The following is a 20,165-nucleotide window of genomic DNA, read 5'->3' on the forward strand; positions in this document are numbered from 1 at the left end:
AACATTTTTCCAGCCTTCAACTGTCCAATTTTGGTGAGCTCTTGCAAATTGTAGCCTCTTTTTCCTATTTGTAGTGGAGATGAGTGGTACCCGGTGGGGTCTTCTGCTGTTGTAGCCCATCCGCCTCAAGGTTGTGCGTGTTGTGGCTTCACAAATGCTTTGCTGCATACCTCGGTTGTAACGAGTGGTTATTTAAGTCAAAGTTGCTCTTCTATCAGCTTGAATCAGTCAGCCTATTCTCCTCTGACCTCTAGCATCAACAAGGCATTTTCACCCACAGGACTGCCACATACTGGATGTTTTTCCCTTTTCACACCATTCTTTGTAAACCCTAGAAATGTGCGTGAAAATCCCAGTAACTGAGCAGATTGTGAAATACCCAGACCGGCCCGTCTGGCACCAACAACCATGCCACACTCAAAATTGCTTAAATCACCTTTCTTTCCCATTCTGGCATTTAGTTTGGAGTTCAGGAGATTGTCTTGACCAGGACCACACCCCTAAATGCATTGAAGCAACTGCCATGTGATTGGTTGATTAGATAATTGCATTAATGAGAAATTGAACAGGTGTTCCTAATAATCCTTTAGGTGAGTGTAGATACTCAGATATCAGATATAGAAGCAGTTGCTTCTGTACTCTCTTTCTGGAGATCTGGATGATAAATGTTTACTCCATGTGTCCATGGGAGATACTGGACTAACACAGAGTCCTGTTCCCAATAAAGAAGAGGTTAATTGAAGATGGATCACTTCAATCAGCTGTGCTATTTTTATACTGTCTAATTCACAAGCAGTCAGGCACACCGCTAGCACTCACAGGCACACGCAAGCGCATACAAAACACACACATAGGCACACATCACACACAAGGATACAACACAAACATACACACACTAGCCTATACAACATCCAATACTTGAATGATGACCACACTTAAGCTCACCTCTTGAAATGTATGTGGATTTGGTTCAAGGGAAAAGAGAATAAATGTTTTTAACCACCTAAAGCATCTACAAGCACGTTAGTATCTTACTACTGGAGACTCATTTAAACTCACCTCACCACAGTTTTCTCACATGTACTCAGCCTGTTATAACTCCAAACAAAGAGGGGTCACCATTAGTGATAAAAAGTAAAAACACATTTCAGTCATAATACCACTACTATAGACCCAGAGGGTCAATATATTATAGATAAAATTTCAATTCAAAATACTCATTTATGCATCTGTAATATATATGGCCCGAATGTTGATGACAACTCCTTTTTGACTGCTTTTTTCACCTCACTCTCTGCTCACTCAGACACAGCTCTTATAATAGGAGGGGACTTCAACCTGGTATGTAATCCAGCAGTTGACAGGCTCTGTAAGGCAGGCAGTCAGTGTATTTGGAAATCAACAGACGCCCTTAAACAATACATGAGCAATTTTGGTCTCTGCGATGTTTGGTGTTCTAACCACCCCACTCTCAGAGAATACCTTCTTCTCACCAGTCCACCACTCATGTTCTCGCCTTGACTATTTTAGTGGTTAGAAGCTCAATTATGACAGACATCTCAGACACTCAGATTCACCCTGTCACTATCAGTGATCATGCACCGGTTTCTATCGATCTGTACATCATTACTTAAAGACCTAGATTTTATTAGTTATTTCAAAAAGGAGTGGCCAATGTTTATGGAAACTAATGACCTGCAAGGAATCTCACGGTGTGTTCTGAGAGGTAAAATAATCTCCTTTTCAGCATACACAACAAAGAAAGAGAGATGAACAGAACTCTGGACTTACCTGTTTCAATGGCTGAACTCCACGAAGCCCCTTCACGTTATGTCGAATGGCCCGTGGTGTAGTCTACGTGATTTGCAGATAGGCCTATACGCTGTGTACCTACTAGAAAAGGTCAAGGATTTCCGTATACCCACTTAAAATAGCAAGATGATACGTAACAATATTGTGTTGTGACCGCACTCCTAACTTGCTGAGTTAGATAGTGATTAACACTGAACATTAGAAAATCAGTATACTCATACTCATTTACAATGGGGACGCTGGGGACATGTCCTCACCACTTTTTGAAAGGATTTGTTAAAAATGTTGAAAAACAAACAAATGTAAGTGCTATGAGAAAGTTTTTTTGTCAAAATAAGAAACCATGCAATGCAATATAAAAACAGATATGCATTGTCCAAAAAAAACAATTTGCTGATTACTGCATTATATTCCATTATATTTTTATATTCTGAATTGTCACCTGCGACCTGAATTTTGTGTTCCGCTTGATGAAAATAAAGACATTTATTTGTGCAGAAAATGTCTCCAGAATGCAGGAAATTAATTGTTAAATGCCCAAAATCTTATGGGGGAGGACCCCCAGAACCCCCAATATTTCTGTTATATTATTATTATTGTCTTGTTCTTATGACCCCAATATTCTGGAGACCTGGGGGCAAGGGGCCTTGGGCTTCTGGGCAGCGAGGTGTGTGCTTGGGCCTGGGTTCCGTGGTCCCCTCCTCACGCCTGCCCACACCTGAGGAGTTTCCTCTTAGCCCTGAAACCTGCCTTATTTTCCTCTTCTGAACTATCTGCTCGTCTGCATTTGGGTTTGAGACAGATACCTGACACCAGTAGCCACACAGATTGTTAGAGAGAACTGGCTTTATACACCCATTTGTCTCTGGCTCCCCCCTGTTAGTCTGTACAAAGTAAGAAAATATATAAAAATGGGCACCCTTACTGGTTAAATTAATAAAAGTCATCAAGGATGGGTAGTTGAGTGAGTGTGACAAACCACTGCTGTGTTAATGCCACAGTGAGTGTGGCCCCGGGTTTTGCATCAACATCAGAAATAAACTTAACAGGAAGAGGAAGTTTTCATCTACAATACACTTCAGCTGTAGTTCAGTCTGATGCTCAGTCAGCAGCGAGACAAAATGGAGGCTACAGCTCTCTGCTTCAGACTGAGTGAGTACTGAGTCTCGGGTTTCTCTTTTTATATATGTCTGAACATCAAAGCATATGACTGATGTACAGCTTCGCTCCTTTGTTTATCCAGTAATGCTTGAATTCATTCTGCTGGAGTCACGAGCTCAGAATCGTTATACTCAAAGTGGTGAGCAACAAAGAGAAAATACTCTTTTTAATTTTTTTGTTACTTAATTCTCTCCATCTACAGCATCACGGTAGGTTTACCTTAACCAATTACATATGTCTACAGTTTTCATAAATTAATCTGATCTCAAATTTGAAGTTAAAGTTAAATTCAGGTTAAATTTAATTAATTAATGCTACATGTGAATACCTGAAAGTGTCTTGCAAAAATACTAGCTGCATCTGCCACTTAGATGAGGTACTTTGATTTTTTTTTATTTAGTCCCATTTGTCACAGACATCATTATTTCCCAATTTTGGATGTTTAATCTGAGACACTTTTTCTCAGTTTCAGATGCAGTTTTTCTTCGTATCACTCCAGACAGACTGCAGCACTTTGAATATGAGTCTGTTTCTTTTCATTGTGAGGGGACTGATGGTTCCACTCAATTGAAAGGGATCAGGAACACTGAGGAATTTAAGCCGGTATGTGACATTAAGAGGACGCCAACGGGGTCCTCCTGCACTATTGATAAGAGCTATTCAGGAGACAGTGGAGAATACTGGTGTGAGACTGATGGAGGAGAGAGAAGCAACAGTGCCAACATCACTATTGTTGGTATGTTTATTATATTTCTAAAGTCACTTGATACCCATTTTAAACTGGTAACTACCTGATGTGTTTCACACAGAATGTTCAGTATAAACCTTAACTGATAAAACTCAGTGGTCCACTTTATACTTTAAATGTATAATTTGTATTCAACTTACTTTTTGCATGCAAAATGTGCAGGGCAATATTCGGGAATGCTCGCTTCCCATTTGTACTGATGCTTTGGGCTGCTGTTGAAGGTTTATGTGGTCGATCTTTGTCTCCTAGAAACATATTTTATACTAAATTGTTTTCACAGTTGCGTTGTGCTGACAAACTAATCACTGATTCAAAAAAAGTTTTGAATCACTGGGGTGGTCAGGGTGGTGGGTCTGCAAAGCTCAGGACTTTGACTGCAGCAAGTCCAGTCTGTGGTTACATTTAGGCAACAAAAGCACTTTAATTTTAGGGAAACATTGTGGTGTAAATTAAATATTCATTATCACGTTGTGTTTCTTGATTTAAGTCATTGAGGAAATTTTTTCTATTTAACCAACACCACGAGCTTTCCCTAACATTTATCTATAAGTGCTGGAGTGCCTAAATATAACCATAAAAAGTTTAATGATGCTGTAGTCGCTATAGTCAGATATTTTTGTATATTGTATTGCGAGTTTGGATTTTTTACAATGCAAACAAAATACATAATAGGTGAACCTTTTACTGATGGGTTTAGTGTAGGGGTGGACTGGTAATCTAGCATACCAAGCAAATGCCCGGTCAATATAACATTAATTATTTATTTAAATAACTATAAAAAAATGGACCAATGATAGGCCCGTAGAGTACAGACATAAACCCATTGATTCCTGTTCTTTACTGAGATGGGGCTGGCCCAATTTGTTCTCTTACCTCCATCCCCTATCCCTCTGCCCTCTACTTCTTGCGGGCCAAAAAAACAAATAAAATCTTCAAACGGCTGCTGCAAAATATGCCATCCGTCCATTTTTTTATAGTTATATAAATAAATAATTAATGTTATATTAACCGGGCATTTGCGTGGTAAAGCATCATTAAACTTTTTATGGTTATGTTTAGGCACTCCAACACTTATAGAGAAATGTTAGGGAAAGCTCGTGGTGTTGGTTAAATAGAAAAAATTTCCATCAATGTGTGCCATTGATAATAATATAATGGTAAGATCATAAAATGACACTGTCACCCTATCTGGGGATCACTCACTGTCAAACAGCACCGCACCATAAGCTAATTGACATTGTTTTTGTAGCATGCACAGTTCCCTAAGGCAGTCTCAACTTCGGCCAACTGTGCTAATGGCTGAGTAGGTAACGTTTTGTCAGCATGGCTTGCATGGCGTTGGCTAATCACACGCTGCTGTGAAAATGACTTGTACTTATTGTGTACGGCCACCTCTGATCACCAGTGAGTCAGTACACTTGTCCACGGCACTTACAACTCAGCTTCATAGTGGTTTGGTGCCATTTTACAGTAGGTGCACATCTTTAAGAGGACTGCAAGGGTGGTGTATTAGTCAAGAGTGTCCAACAGATTGTCTTGAGTTGCCTGGGCCAAAAATGTTATTATTATTATTATCAATGCAGTGATGAATGACTCTACAAGTGTAGCATCTCTGGAGCTGGAGAATCACCAGAAAGCTGCCATACTGTCAGTAAATACAATAGAGGAGAAGGCATGTTGCGTGAACCCACTTTTAAAGAAACCTGGTTTAGATCCCTCCCTCCCACAAAATTTTAGACCAATTTCAAAACTGCCTTTTACTGCAAAGATTCTAGAAAGAATTGTGTCCAAACAGCTACTCACTGTGCTGGAAAATAACAAATTATTTGAAAAGTTTCAGTCTGGTTTTAGGAAGTACCACAGCACTGAGACTGCCCTGCTTAAAGTCACCAATGACCTTTTAATGTCTGCTGATGAAGGTATGTGCTCAGTCCTTGTACTCCTGGACCTTAGCGCTGCTTTTGACACCATTGATCACAACATCATGTTAGACAGACTGAGGCACTGGGTGGGGATCTCTGGTACTGCCCTAGAATGGTTTTCATCCTACCTGTCAAATAGGAAGTTTTGCGTGTCTGTAAACAACTATGTATCTTCATTCTGTCCAGTTAAATATGGTGTGCCTCAGGGGTCGGTCTTAGGACCCATTTTGTTTTCCTTGTATCTGCTTCCCCTTGGATATATTATCCATAAACATGGCATTTCTTTTCATATTTATGCTGATGACACACAAATATACTTGCCCGTCAGATCCACAGACCCTGGAATGCTGAGTTCACTTAACAACTGCCTTTGTGAAGTTAAAAAATGGATGTCAAATAATTTCCTCCAGCTGAACTCAGACAAAACAGAAATCCTGGTCATCGGGTCCCAGCAGATGGCAAATCAAATACTGCCATCTGCTGGTTCCCTAGTAAATCACATTAAGCCTGTGGCAAAGAACCTTGGTGTTTGGTTTGATAGTAATTTAAATTTCGAGCAGCACACCACAAAGCTTGTTCAATCATGTTTTTATCAACTTAGAAATATTGCTAAAATTCGATCTATGTTAACTTTTAAGGACACCGAGACCATTTTACACGCCTTCATCTCATCACGCCTGGATTATTGCAACAGCCTTTTCACCTGTTTAACCCAAAAATCTATTGATCGACTCCAGACTGTCCAGAACTCAGCTGCCAGGCTTTTAACCAGAACAAAGAAATATGACCACATTACTCCTATTTTAGCTTCATTACACTGGCTCCCAGTATGTTTTAGAATTGACTTTAAAATTCTATTGATCACTTTTAAAGCTCTTCATGGCCTCTCGCCTTGTTACATTTCTGACCTTTTAGTCCCATACGCACCAGCACGTACCTTGAGATCCTCGGGCAGAGGTCTGTTGTCTGTTCCAGAGTCTCGACTGAAAACTAAAGGGGACAGAGCGTTTGCTGTCAGGGCCCCGAGGCTCTGGAACAGCCTGCCCGAGGAAATCTGGTCGGCTGAGTCAGTGAACTCTTTTAAGTCCCTTCTTAAAACATACTTTTATAGGAGAGCTTTTTCCGATCTTATTTGACTTTATTTTATCCCTTTTATTTTATTGTATTTTACTAATTTTATATTAAATTTTCATGCTCTTATCTTTTTTTTGTATTATTCTTTACACTTGTTAAAGCACTTTGTAACTTGTTTTTGAAAAGTGCTCTACAAATAAGGATTATTATTATTATTATTATTATGTTAATCTTCTTGTATTGCTTTTAGAAAGTCAACTCCAATTATGAGTGGCGCCATTTCCATACCCTGCAGGGACATAACTTCCAGACTTTCAGACATATCATTCAGTACACTGCTGGATGTATGATGGGATATGCCAATATAAATAATTAACCACTGACTCCAAGTTGGTATGGTATAAATTAAATGTTTTAATGGTGTTGTTCAGGTGGTTCTGTGATCCTGGAGAGTCCTGTCCTTCCGGTTAAAGAGGGAGACGCTGTGACTCTGCGCTGTAGAAAAAAGGAAACTTCCTTTGACCTCAAAGCTGATTTCTATAAAGATGGCCTCCTCATCAGAAACAGCTCCTCAGTAGAGATGACCATCCACAGTGTTACCAAGTCTGATGAAGGACTCTACAAGTGCAGAATCTCTGGAGCTGGAGAATCAGCAGAGAGCCAACTCACTGTGATAAACAACATTTTCATGAAACAAAATGAAGAAGGTATTTTGATTCGATTTTTTTTAAAAATCTCGGTAGATTGTACTATCAACCCTTAATGTCAAGCCACACCATTTAGTGGCACCACCGGGCAGAATTTAGTTTATTTTTAGTTCATTTGCATCAGTGGCCTTATTTCAAAAGTGCAGATAGGGCTGGACGATATGGCCAAAAAAGTTATCATGAGAAAAAGTTTCATATCTTTAGATTTTCCTGAATGAAAGTTGAAGAAATTTGATGATTAATTGTAGTAAACTCTTCTTTAGGGTCAGCACTTAAGGCCAAACAGTGGATCACTTCACAAATCAGAGGTAGAACATTAAAACCATTTATGATAAAAATCTTTGTCAACAAATATGCATGAATAAAATTAAGTAAAAGAAAATTTTCAGACCTTTTTCCTCAACAAAATGGACATCTTAGTAAAAAGAAAATGAAGTCCTAATTTGTGTATGATTCAAGTGAATAAAATCAGACATGTATTGAATATTTATTGAACATTGGTTATATTGTTATTGAAAAAAAAATACCGCAATAATTATTGTTATTGTTTTTTGTAATAATTAATTAATAATTAATTAATAATAATTAACACCCTACCATTCCTTATGACCTGTATAAAAATACTGTGCAGGCCAAGTTCTTACACAATTAGGAACAAGGTGTTTGACAGCACTTTCCACTGCCATAATCCACCAAACACCAAAAGGGGTAATATCCTACAAGAATAGTGACCCTCCTTCCAGTTGACAGACTAAAGAGCACTGAAATTACACTTCATCTTGCAAATGTGTATGTTACCTCATACCCCTCATTCTGTATTTCTAAAGTATGTAATGTTGTTCAGCAGGTTCTGTGATCCTGGAGACTCCTGTTCTTCCTGTGATGGAGGGAGATGCTGTGACACTGCACTGCAGGAACAAGACTTTGTCCACTAACGTCACAGCTGACTTCTATAAAAATGGCCTCTTTATTGGGAGCAGCTCTACAGGAAACATGACCATCCACTATGTATACAAGTCTCATGAAGGACTCTACAAATGTAATATCTCTGGAGCTGGAGAATCACGAGAGAGCTGGCTGGCTGTCAGAGGTGAGACCCAAACATCTTCCAAAATGAAAGCTCTGTGTTTAATGGTAGGCGTTATGTATATTTAAAATAAGAAGTGGTTTCACCTGAATGTGATTCAGTTGCAGTTCCAGGTTTGTTTCAGATTGTTTTGTTTTTGGTAAGTTGCAAAGTACAAATTACTATTAAACATTAACAGCTTGGATACTGTTGGAACCATGTTATATCATTTCTGTTGACTTTGCAGCTCTTCACGGAGAGACTTGTCCCTGTCCACACCAGTTCTTTCTTCTTCTACTCCTCCTGAGGACTGTTTTCACCATTGTGATGGTTCCTCTGCTGCTGCTGCTGGTGGGACTGCTTCACTGTGGGAAACTCAGAGTTACACAAAAACAACTAATGGCCTACTGAAATTAAGGAAACAGCAAGGGACACAAAGTATACTGTTTTTATTACTTTTACTTACATTGTGTGTGTTGATTTTAAGGAACACAAAAAATGCTATGTCAAGATAAAATTGCTTATAAAGTAAAAGTTAATTGGCTTTGAGAGTTTTATAGAGAAACGTAGAGGATGACAACCGTGTTGTACTCTGTTAGCTTAAATAAGCCAAAATGACATGTTCATTACAATTTCACCTTTTCAACATTCTCTCCTGGAGAAGTATTACGACATTTCGTTCAGCACAATACTGTTTTCTCCTTCCTTTGTTGTGTAATAGATGATCAACATATCTCCTGTTTGATTATGTTTGACTTAACTTGACTATGGAAGGCAAAATGTTGCAAATTAGATTCCTTTTTTATCTGTGGTAAGTGCTGATAACCACCGCCTCTCTGTCCCTCTTTTCAGCCACTCCACCAGGCCAGCATTATTCTTTAGCTCTCTACCAGATGACTTCTCTCCAGTCATGACAGATCCTTCCACTCCCATCTGCCTTGCAATCAACTCATTTGCCTCACCTCTCACCGTGTACTATCTGCTATGTTCCTGTCTTGTGAGTTTTTACTTTCGAGCTTCTGTGACCCGGCTGTTTTGGTCTTTAAACCACTTGAGTCATCCTGCTCACCTTGGCCTTTCCGAAACTAGACGCTCGCCACTTCAACTGTGTCACGGAGTGAACTCTTGTTGGAGTCACTTTCGGATGAAAGTCCCTCTCCCCCAGGCTAACTGGGATCTGACTTTACCACTGCACTCACTGTTATAATATGTCAAATAATATATCAACAGTTATATTATACAAAATTCAGGATTGATGTTGAGGAAAACTGTTAATTTTTGCAATAGCGAAACTGATACCATTTTGTCATTTCCTTTGTGTTTGTGTTGAATATTTCTTGAACATTGCTTTAGATATTTACGAAAAAGAAATATTTTCATTTATGAAAATATTGAACCTCTTTATCTTATATAAATATTACATTTCAAAAATAATTCAAACATTATATTGAAGCATTAAATAGGCCTAGTCTGAAGAATTTAAAACAGTTAAGATGTATAAAGACTAAACTATTTTTCTTTAATGTTCATGTCATTGTGTTTTGTCATGAACACAAAAAACTAACCATACAAATACATGCAATTTAAACACCGTGGGGTTTAGAGACACATAATATCTCGTCCTCTTCAGTGAGACGTCTCTGCTCTCAGTAACCTGCAAGACACCCAAAAATAGACATTGAATGTATCTGTGAGAAAATAAAGGACAACATTTATAACAGTACTTGAGTCCTCTGATTAGCAGCCTGGCCTCAATGTGAATTTATAAAACACAGACCACCTGATCACTTTCCCACACAACAAACGAGAATGCAAGGCTGCTTAAAGTACTTGATGTCCTGCTAATAATAAATGTAACATGTGAACTGTTGTGTGGTATTATCATGGTGGACTAAGCTGCTACACAGTGAGCTCAGTTGTCCATCTATCTTTTTCTGTCTCTGGGTTTCTGTCTTGTTTCTTGTGGTTTGAGATGCTAACGAAGAAGCTTTAACCATCAAGGCCAAAAGCTCCTGAAACAGACACAGTCTGATACAATTTAAACATGAACAGTGAACTTTTAGAAATATTCTGTAAATTTCAGATTAGTCATTCAGTGGTTCACTTACCAAAGTAATTTTGCCACTATGTTGCCACTGAAACATAATAAAAATAAACAAAAAAAAGACACAGAAAGACAATTTACAGAAAAACCCTGACACAACATGAATTAAGTTGCATCCAATGTAAATTAGATTTATTAAAATCTATAAATTTAAATTTGACCATATCAGTGACATTATGTTGCATTATTTTAATACACTTGTTTTAACCACAATGTTTTGTTTGTGGTTCTCTGGACCTTAGACTTTCTTAACAACTTGAAGTGCCAATAATTTTATCTAATATATATCTATCTATCTATTATATATTTTTATAATTTGTTGTTGTCTCATGAACCCCAGTTGTAAAAAAGATGGATAAATGCAATGAATTGTACTGAATTAAACTGTATATGAGAAACAACTTTTTGTTTCTCTGCGTATGGAAATACCAGGGGAAATGACAATAAAGTTTATCTATCTCTGTCTATCTTATCTATCTATCTGTATGCTTCCCAAATAAGTGTATGTACATGTACACAATACATAACAGACGTGTGATATTCTATGACTCCCCCCCTCTATTTGCATCGTAGAGGTACGATTCACAATGCACACATTCATCACTCTCTCATAATAAAGTTGTCCTTGGTTGTTACAAGCTTTATACATACATATACATATTTATACATACTTTTTTGTCTTGGTTAGTCTGTCCCTGAAGGCATAGCACTGCTATGTATTCGTCATGCACCACTCTGTATAATTGTGCCTGATGTAGCCATAGCTTAAACTCTTTCTTCCTCTAACTGCGACTGCCGCAAGCACCCTAGTCTAAACCACGGACGCTCACAGTTGCTGACACGTCACTCACGTCATGTATAATGATGTCACACCAAATGTGCAATATTTCTGTTTTTGTATTCCTTTTAATGGCCAGGATAACTTTCATCTAAAAGTTATAAACACCAGTATGAGAATGTTTTACACCTCAGCAGACAGCTAGCTGGAACACCCACATCCTGTATGTGAAAACAACCACTGCAGCTACACAGTCAGCAACAGGAACTAATGCATGAGAAGGGCAGGAGCTGAAAAAGTAGAGACAGCGCTGGATGTGAGAGATGTGACCCAGGACCAGTTCATCATAGTTTATAATAAGACAGCGCAGTGAGGACAGGTTGCAAACAACCTGTCTATATTTCTATATCTTCATCATCATTGATCATGTGTAAAATTACCAGGAGAAGGTCACCTGGAGAATTTAAAATAACTAAGCCGTAAGAAAACAGATAATGGAGTATTGCTAAGATGGGCATGTATTCACAGTTGATGTAATTTCTGTGGCTCTGTTTGAGAAACTGCTTAGAAAATATTTTGCTATTAAGGGAAAGCTTTCTTTATCTATCCTCATAGTAGTAATAATCAGAGTTGAGTGGGCAGGTGGGCTTTTTACAATCATTTTGAAAATAAAATCTTGTACTCAGCCACAATAAGTGATGAAGAGTCAAATACGGAGTATCATGGCGGACGCAGGATCACCTCCTTGACAGCGGATGTGACATTAAAAAGCTTCAACTGTGTAAATGTATTCAATACAGGAAAGGAGCTCACTTAGAGTTAGTTGAGGGAGTTAATTTGACTGTTACAGTGCTGAATGGAGTGTTTTGGAAGGTAGATAATTACAGTCTGTAGTCTGAGCTGCTTAAAATTATGGTTTGAATCAGTTTTTTGGCGTGGAAGCAAAAACTTATGTTGGAAGGAGTTTAGTGTTCCTCACCTATTTGTAGAGAAGACCAAGACTGGAAGGAGGAAGGACAGGTTGGGGAACAAAACCAACATTAGTTAATGGTGTGATGGACAGCAGGAACCACCAGAACTGGAGCTCATTGGCATTTCTTTTTCTACCTTAAGCCGAACTTGATTGTGTTTTGTCACAGTCGTCACATTCTACCATTAAGAGCCCACTTCTAGCAAACTTTGTGCCAGTAATGTAAGTTGTTTCATGTTTATTCTCTGTACCTGTGATGACTGTTTGATGACTTCTACAAAGCAGTGATCCCACCAAAGGCAGCAGAGCCATCAGGAAAACATTGACACCAACACAGATCAGCAGAGAGAGCTGAGAGGCAGCAGGGGGAGGCTGAGAGGCAGCAGGGGGAGGCTGATGAGTTGCTGGAGAAATAATGGCAGTGCTGCTTTAAGTCAAGTCATTGTTTTTTTTCATAAAGCCCAACATCACAAACCAGCAATCTGCACAAAATACAACTCCCTCTGTTCTCAGAGCCTCAAACATCATTTTAAGCTTCCACATTTTTGTTACTATTTTCAATGTAACTCATACTCAGCTAGACTGCTGAGTAGTCTAGTCAGATATGTGTGTAATCTGTTGGCATTTGTAATACTTCTTTTGAGTTTTAAAATGTGGAACTTCACAAAGATAAGGGTATTATCAGAAAAAAACTGGAAAAGAATAGAACAAATACTGTTGAAACACTGCTGTGTCTCACCTCTCACAGTCAGCCAGCTCTCTGCTGATTCTCCGGCTCCAGAGACGCTGCACTTGTGGAGTCCTTCATTAGCCCTGGAAACACTGTGGATGGTCATGTTTCTTGTAGAGCTGCTCTCCATCCTGCTTCGTTCTGCAGCACAAAGTCACATTGTCTCCCTCCGTCACAGGAAGGATTGGACTCTCCAGGATCACTGAACCAGCTGAAAAACATGTTTCACAAAAATTAATTACATTAAAGAAGATGTAACATTGTGTTAAGAACTGTTTTTTTTTGTTGAAAATATAAACACGCAAATCTTATGGAAAGTAGGTTAACTTCATGTGTATGGAAATCACTGTATTTGTTTGTATCCACCATTTTATGCACCATTAGCAAATTTCTTCACCAAAAAGACAACAGGTAAACACAGCACCCCGTTTATTCTAATGATGATACTTTGTCAAAAAAATGTTGACAGAGGAAAACATGAACAGAATTGAAATTTGGTTATTCTTCATCTTACTTCGATTTGGGGGATCTTCATGCATCAGTTTGAAAAGCTCTGCCATGTGGGGATCAAAGCCCACCAACAACTTAACCAGTAAAGTCTTATTAAGCACATCAGGTCATGCTCAGTTCTGCCAACACAACGTTTTTACAACAGTAGGTAGGGTACTATTTACTTCCAAACCTGATGCCATTGATACTCAATAATATTGCATGTGACTATATGTAATATACTGGATAGTTAAAGATATTAATCTTTGTTGTTTGACTGTTGACAGTGTTGCTTTTCTTCCTTCTAATTTCACACCAGTATTCTCCATTGTCAGGTGCTGGAAAGGCATTTTTAATTTGACAGGGTCCTGTTGATGTCGACCAGCTAGAAGCACATGTTATAACAGATCCTTTGGTCTTCCTCATCACTCTCCATCCAGTCAATCCCTCCAGCCCCTCACAGCTGATAACAATGGACTTGTATTCAAAGTGCTGCTGTCTGTTTGGAACAACCTGAGGGAAACTTACATCTGAGACAGAGACACAAAAATAAGATGTGTTAAAACAAATATTTAAATCAAAAAATCATTTTAAATCCAAGATAGTTTATTGACATTTTATTGGACATCAGATTGTTTTCAGGCCAGTAGTTAAAAAGAAATACAAGTAGTTAGTAGTAGTTTGTTACATTTAAGTCAAAAAGTAAGTAAATTAGTCTGATATCACACCATTTACACATATTTATTTCAGCCAAGTAGTCACTCTAACGGAGATCCTCCAAGAGCCGGGAGGAGTGTGCCAGAGCAAAGGATGCTTGCATATATGAGATGTAATCGAACTGGGCCATCGTGAACAATGAGAATCCATCAATCAATTTGGTCTTTTCCCAGATATAATAACATATCATATCTATATATGTATATCTATCTATCTATATCTATACCTATATCTATATAGATATATAATCTATCTATCTATATATATATAATATATATATATATAATTTCTTTATGACCATGACAAAACAGGGAATAAGGCAGCGTAAAGATCAAAACGTGGTGATTTAACAAGAAGGTGAACTAAACATAACTGTTTAAAATATGAGGTGTGTTTGTCAGTGCTGTAAGTGAACCAAAACATAATGTGGCTTATGGAGAGGTCAAGCCACGGTTGGCGGCTGAGTGGCAGCGAAGAGAATGGAGTTTTAACTCTACAGGCTCAAAGGCCCCGGGTGTGCCGGATCTGCAATCACCTCAACAGAGAACAACAAAGATAGTTAACCACACAGGGGCCATCACGTAGGCTTATTCAGTATTGTGTGAACTCTCATTAGCATGGCCCTAAATGTCACTGTCGTTCAGGTTTGTTAGTTCTCACCCAGAAACACTGAATGGCTCATTGAATAAAATTATTTTTATCCCCCAGAGCAACTGAGGCCTGAAAGACGGTTAGAATGCTATGAACTGCTGTGGCCTCTTGTGCACAGGAAAAGGAAGCACTACACCTTCACATACATCATATTTAGCTTGTTTTCAGCCTGAAGTTCAGACAGTCAGGGGCAAGACAACATGGAGGTCACAGAGCTTTGCATCAAAATATGTGAGTCTGCCTAATTTTTTTACTCTAAAATTAAAATAATTCTAAAAGAAAATGAAATAGAAAGAACTGATTTTTAAAAACCAGCATGCAACTACTCATTGTGTAGGCCAAGTCAGCAATACATATTACAGTAAGGCTTAAGGTCTACATTTTTATTTGTTATTTGATTTTGTTATTTTTTGTCTGAATGAAAAAAAATGTTGCACACTGAAAAATTAATATTGACACACTTGTCTTTAAGGTTGATAAAATGATACATAATTACTGTTTATTGGTTTTTAGTAAATAAAGACATCTCTGTGTGATACACTGCTTTCTTTTGTCTCTCCAGTGGTGAATGTGTTGTTGCTGCTCACTGCTCAAGTTCAGGATAGTTACTGTGCTCAGGAAGCTGGTGAGTAGAGGTTTGTTAATTAATTATATTAACATAAGCAAATCATTTCTTAAAACTAAAATTATAATGCTCAGGCATAATTATTATTAGTAGTAGTATTATAAAATGCATAATATTAGCAGTTCTTGCACTTGCACTGTATTTGACAACTTAATTGCTACTTTAAGAGTTGGTGAGATGTCAGAGTTACCAGGGCGCTTCTTTATGTTAGTAATATGTTTATAGGTTTTCCTAGAGTGTGGATATTAAAGAGATCTTCTACTTTTATTTGTGTTTTTTATTTTTTTGGCACAGATGCAGATTTTCCTCATATTGATCCAAACAGACTGCAGTTCTTTGAATATGAAACCATCTCAATCAATTGTGCGGGATTTCATGGCACGACTGAATGGAGAGTGATGAAAAAGATTCCCTCAAATTCCACCCGATGGGCGACATCAACAAGATCCTTAAACATTAAACCAGCCTATGCTTCACACAGTGGAGAGTACTGGTGTGAAAATGGAGAGGGTGAGAGAAGCAACGCTCTCAACATCACAGTAACTGGTATGTTTAACTCATATTATCAATGTTAATTCAAAAAGAGATTTTTTTGGCAAACTTAATTTTAGTTAGTTTGATTCACTGCAAATGGCATATTGAAAATATTTACATAATTAGTAAATGCATAAAGTTTACAATGCTAGACATGTTGTGTTGGTGCTGCTGCTCACCTTATTTTCTGCCCAGAATAGATACAGGGGCCGCCTGGCTGCGCGCACGGCTCCACAGCCTGTCTCAATAAGTTGACCCTGCTGGTTCAATTTGGGTGAAGTTTACTAACTGATCGCTGTTTTACTGCATGAATGATATCTTCTTTTCTTTTTCGTTGTTCAGCTGGTGATGTGATTCTGGAGAGTCCTGCTCTCCCTGTGATGGACCAACAGACAGTCACTCTGCGCTGTAGCAACAAGGGAACATCCACCAAACTCCCAGCTGATTTCTATAAAGATGGCCACTTCAGTGGGACTGGATATACAAGCGAGATGACCATTTACAATGTTTCCAAGTCCAGTGAAGGTTTTTACAATTGTGCAATATCTGGATTAAAAGGAGAATCTCCAGAGAGCTGGCTAGCTGTCAGAGGTGAGACAGAACAATGTAATCAAACAGTAAATATATTATTTATATTGGGATTTCTTTTGGGACTTCTTTCTCCAACATTGCCTATGAGAGCTTTAATCGACCAGACAGTGCAACATTATGAAATTCAGACAGGGAATTGATTTATTTTGCTTAATGAGAATTATTGCATGAATATTACAATTTACGTTGTCAAAGATTTCTGCACTGTTAGAAACATAGCAGAGGATTGGCAGAAAGAGTATAGTGGAAACAAACTTGTAATTTCCATACAGAATTACAAAACAAAATTCTAAATATAAAAGTGAAAAAACATAAAATATTTACAACATATCATAAATAAAATATTTTCTTTGACCTTGATGGAAAACATCATCTGAAGGACAGATGCAAAATACAATTTATAAGGAATTAGGAAAATACAACTGCGGTGCTGAGATAATCTGACTGCCCTTAACACTTTTCATCCTTATACACAACTAAAAACATTTCTGTTAAAGTTTTGCGGGCTGGGTCAGATCAGCATTTAAGATTTATTCAAGCAAAATATTTGTTTTTTAATGGAATAATCATGACAGTTGGACAATTAGATAAATAAAACACACTCAAATTGTCACCTTTGACTAACAGCAAAGTATCTTGACAGGGCCAACAGAGATCTAGGTATTCCAAAGAAGGGTGAGCTATCATATTAGTTGTGCGCCATCATCCAGTTAAAAAAATATCAACCCTGCTCTGCTGCAGTATCAACGGCTTCACAACAGAGGCATTATTTACAGACAGTCATGAGACAGTGGTCAAAGGTAAAAATATGCTGCTTGCATAACGTCTCAACTTTTTGCTTAGCGACTGAGATTGCTGGCTAGATTAGTGGGTATTGTGGATGTCAGTATTAGCATGTTCCTAGCAAACTAGCATTTTAGCTTTAGAAAATTAATTTGACTGTAGCTGCCTATAATCTTTGCCATTCAACATATATTGTTTTCTATTTCTGTTATTTTATTTTAATAAATGTCACTTATCACTCAAATATCACTTATTACTGACTCAAAAGATGCTGGTGTTATGTGCATCAAGCCAAGAAGCATTTTAGTTACACAAATCCAATACAATAGTAAAATAAATGTATTGTCTATGGCATGTGTACACAAAGTAAACAAGTAATTAAAAATGTACTGTGTATATTCCAGCTGGTTTTGTGATCCTAGAGAGTCCCTTCCTTCCTGTAAAAGAGGGAGAAACTGTAACTCTGCACTGTAGAAAGAAGGCGGCTCTTTTAAACCACACAGCTGATTTCTATAAAAATGGCTTCCAAATCTGGACCACCTATTCTGGAAAGATGACCATCCACAATGTTTCCAAATCTGATGAAGGACTCTACAAGTGTTACATCTCTGGAGCTGGAGAGTCACCAGAGAACTGGCTGGCTGTGATACATAACAGTTTCATGGAACAAAATGAAGAAGGTATTTTCATTTTATTTTTATGAACATTTTTTATAATTTATAGGCCACTATGATCCCCTCATGTTGATGTTTTGTGTATGTAAACTTACTGTACACTGATGGCTGTGTTGTTTAAGCTTGTTCTGCGTACGTAAATGGTGAGCAATACACAACCCGCTCTCACTCCCACGTCGTCACATATGGACGCATGATCAAAAACCCTTGGCATCAGTTTGTAACACACTGGGGAGCCCCTTAGCGTCATGTTTCTACGCACTGGGGGAAGCCTTGTAGCATCATTTTTAAAAGCTCAACGAAGGTATAGCATATTTATAGTTGATAACCAGCTTCGTGGTAGGCTACCACTTATCCCGATGGTGATTGTTAGGGTGAGTTCAGCCAGGTAACTAAAAGATGTCCTGGGTATGTTGAACTCGCTTTGTGGTGCAGGCCACAGGTGTGAGGTAACCAAGGTAAAGAAAAAGAAAAAGCAAAACCAGACAATGACAGCAAAGGCAGAAAACTTCAGACTAAGACAGGAAACAGAAACATGGGCGGAATAGATGTAGCACTCAGGCAAATGTATGACATGGTACAGACACTGAACCTACCGATCAAAATAAAGAAGCAAATGACATGGATATAATGTCATTTGTATATATATAATAAAACCAACCACAGAAAACATGTCAAATCTAAATAGTAAAGTAACTAGTAAACAGATCTAAGAACGACTACACAGACGACTACACACTAAGACACTGAACTGAGACAGGTCATGAGACAAAACTGGTAAAAGTAAACAAAGCTGAACATGCCAATGAACATGACAGAACAGAGGAAACACAAGACATGGACCCAACAACCTCCCAAATAATACCCGAAGACCCCAAGCCATGACAAAATCTGTTATCACAAACAAAGAGCATTCACAATAATCACTCAAAATCAGCAGGGGGAGACATGTAGAAACAGCTGTCTCTTGCTGACTGTCCCTTCACTTCGCTGTCTTGTCCCCTCTGTCTGTGGGTTTCTACAATGGCGGGCAAAAATAATTATGGCTGAAAGTTCAATTTACAACAGAGAAAGCAAACAGGCTAAAAAACAAACTAAGTGACATGTTCTGTCCAGTACATTGGACAACACTGCAACTGCACACCCACCAGCTAATTTCGCAGACTCATTTCACAGCAAAAACGGCCACTTGCTTAGCTGTGGGGGGCTTAGTTTACTGTAATCATACGCCAGTATACAGTGCTATTATTGCCACCCGTTTCATCTTCCGAAATGACTTTCTTAGGGTCAGACTGACTTGCTAGTTAGAAGAAATTCAATAGATTTGTTTTTTTGTTTGTTTTTTTTTGACCCCGTAATGATTCATTGAGCAATTAGTTGTGGTAGACTGAAACATTCAATGCATAAACAGATATAAAAAATAACCACTGAATATGTGTAAGTATCTAACATAAGATATTTTTATGGTGTTGTTCAGCAGGTTCTGTGATCCTGGAGACTCCTGTTCTTCCTGTGATGGAGGGAGAAGCTGTGATTCTGCACTGCAGAAACAAGGTGTCGTTCACCTACCTCCCAGCTGTCTTCTACAAAGACGGCCTCTTCATTGGGAGCAGCTCTACAGGAAACATGACCATCGACTATGTCTACAAATCTCACGAAGGACTCTACAAGTGCAGCATCTCTGGAGCTGGAGAGTCAGCAGGAAGCTGGCTGACTGTCAGAGGTGAGACCCAAACAAATGTTTGAGGTATTCTGTTAGTGTAGACACTAATGGATTACTGTGTTACTTTTAACTGTGTAAGCAAGGTATTATTTTAACATCAGATTATCCTGGAGTTTTTCTTTATTATGCACCTTGTTCATATATGTTAATCTCTGTTTCTCTGTCTCAGAAGCGGCTTTTCGTATCGTTCCAAACAGACTGCAGCTCTTTGAATACATTCTATATTTATTAATATAAGTATACTGTTTTTTGCACTTCTGGATCGTTTGGATCAGCTGGTTCTGTGATCCTGGAGAGTCCCGTCCT

At 38.2% G+C, this 20,165-nt stretch overlaps 2 protein-coding genes and 1 pseudogene across 4 annotated transcripts in view; all 3 read right to left on the bottom strand.

Annotated features, from left to right (window-relative positions):
- The window catches only part of LOC119912524 (trichohyalin-like), a 729,783-nt gene that overhangs the window by 267,003 nt on the left and 442,615 nt on the right, over window positions 1-20,165 (bottom strand). The window lies entirely within an intron of this gene.
- The window catches only part of LOC119912537, a 452,474-nt pseudogene that overhangs the window by 139,602 nt on the left and 292,707 nt on the right, over window positions 1-20,165 (bottom strand).
- The window catches only part of LOC119912538 (butyrophilin subfamily 1 member A1-like), a 166,799-nt gene that overhangs the window by 90,489 nt on the left and 56,145 nt on the right, over window positions 1-20,165 (bottom strand). The gene's annotated exons all lie outside the window — the stretch shown is intronic.

The sequence above is a fragment of the Micropterus salmoides genome, unplaced genomic scaffold, assembly GCF_014851395.1.
Source record: "Micropterus salmoides isolate LMB-PRFRI ecotype aquatic unplaced genomic scaffold, ASM1485139v1 Ms_hic_scaffold_2, whole genome shotgun sequence".
NCBI classification, from domain to species: Eukaryota; Metazoa; Chordata; class Actinopteri; order Centrarchiformes; family Centrarchidae; genus Micropterus; species Micropterus salmoides.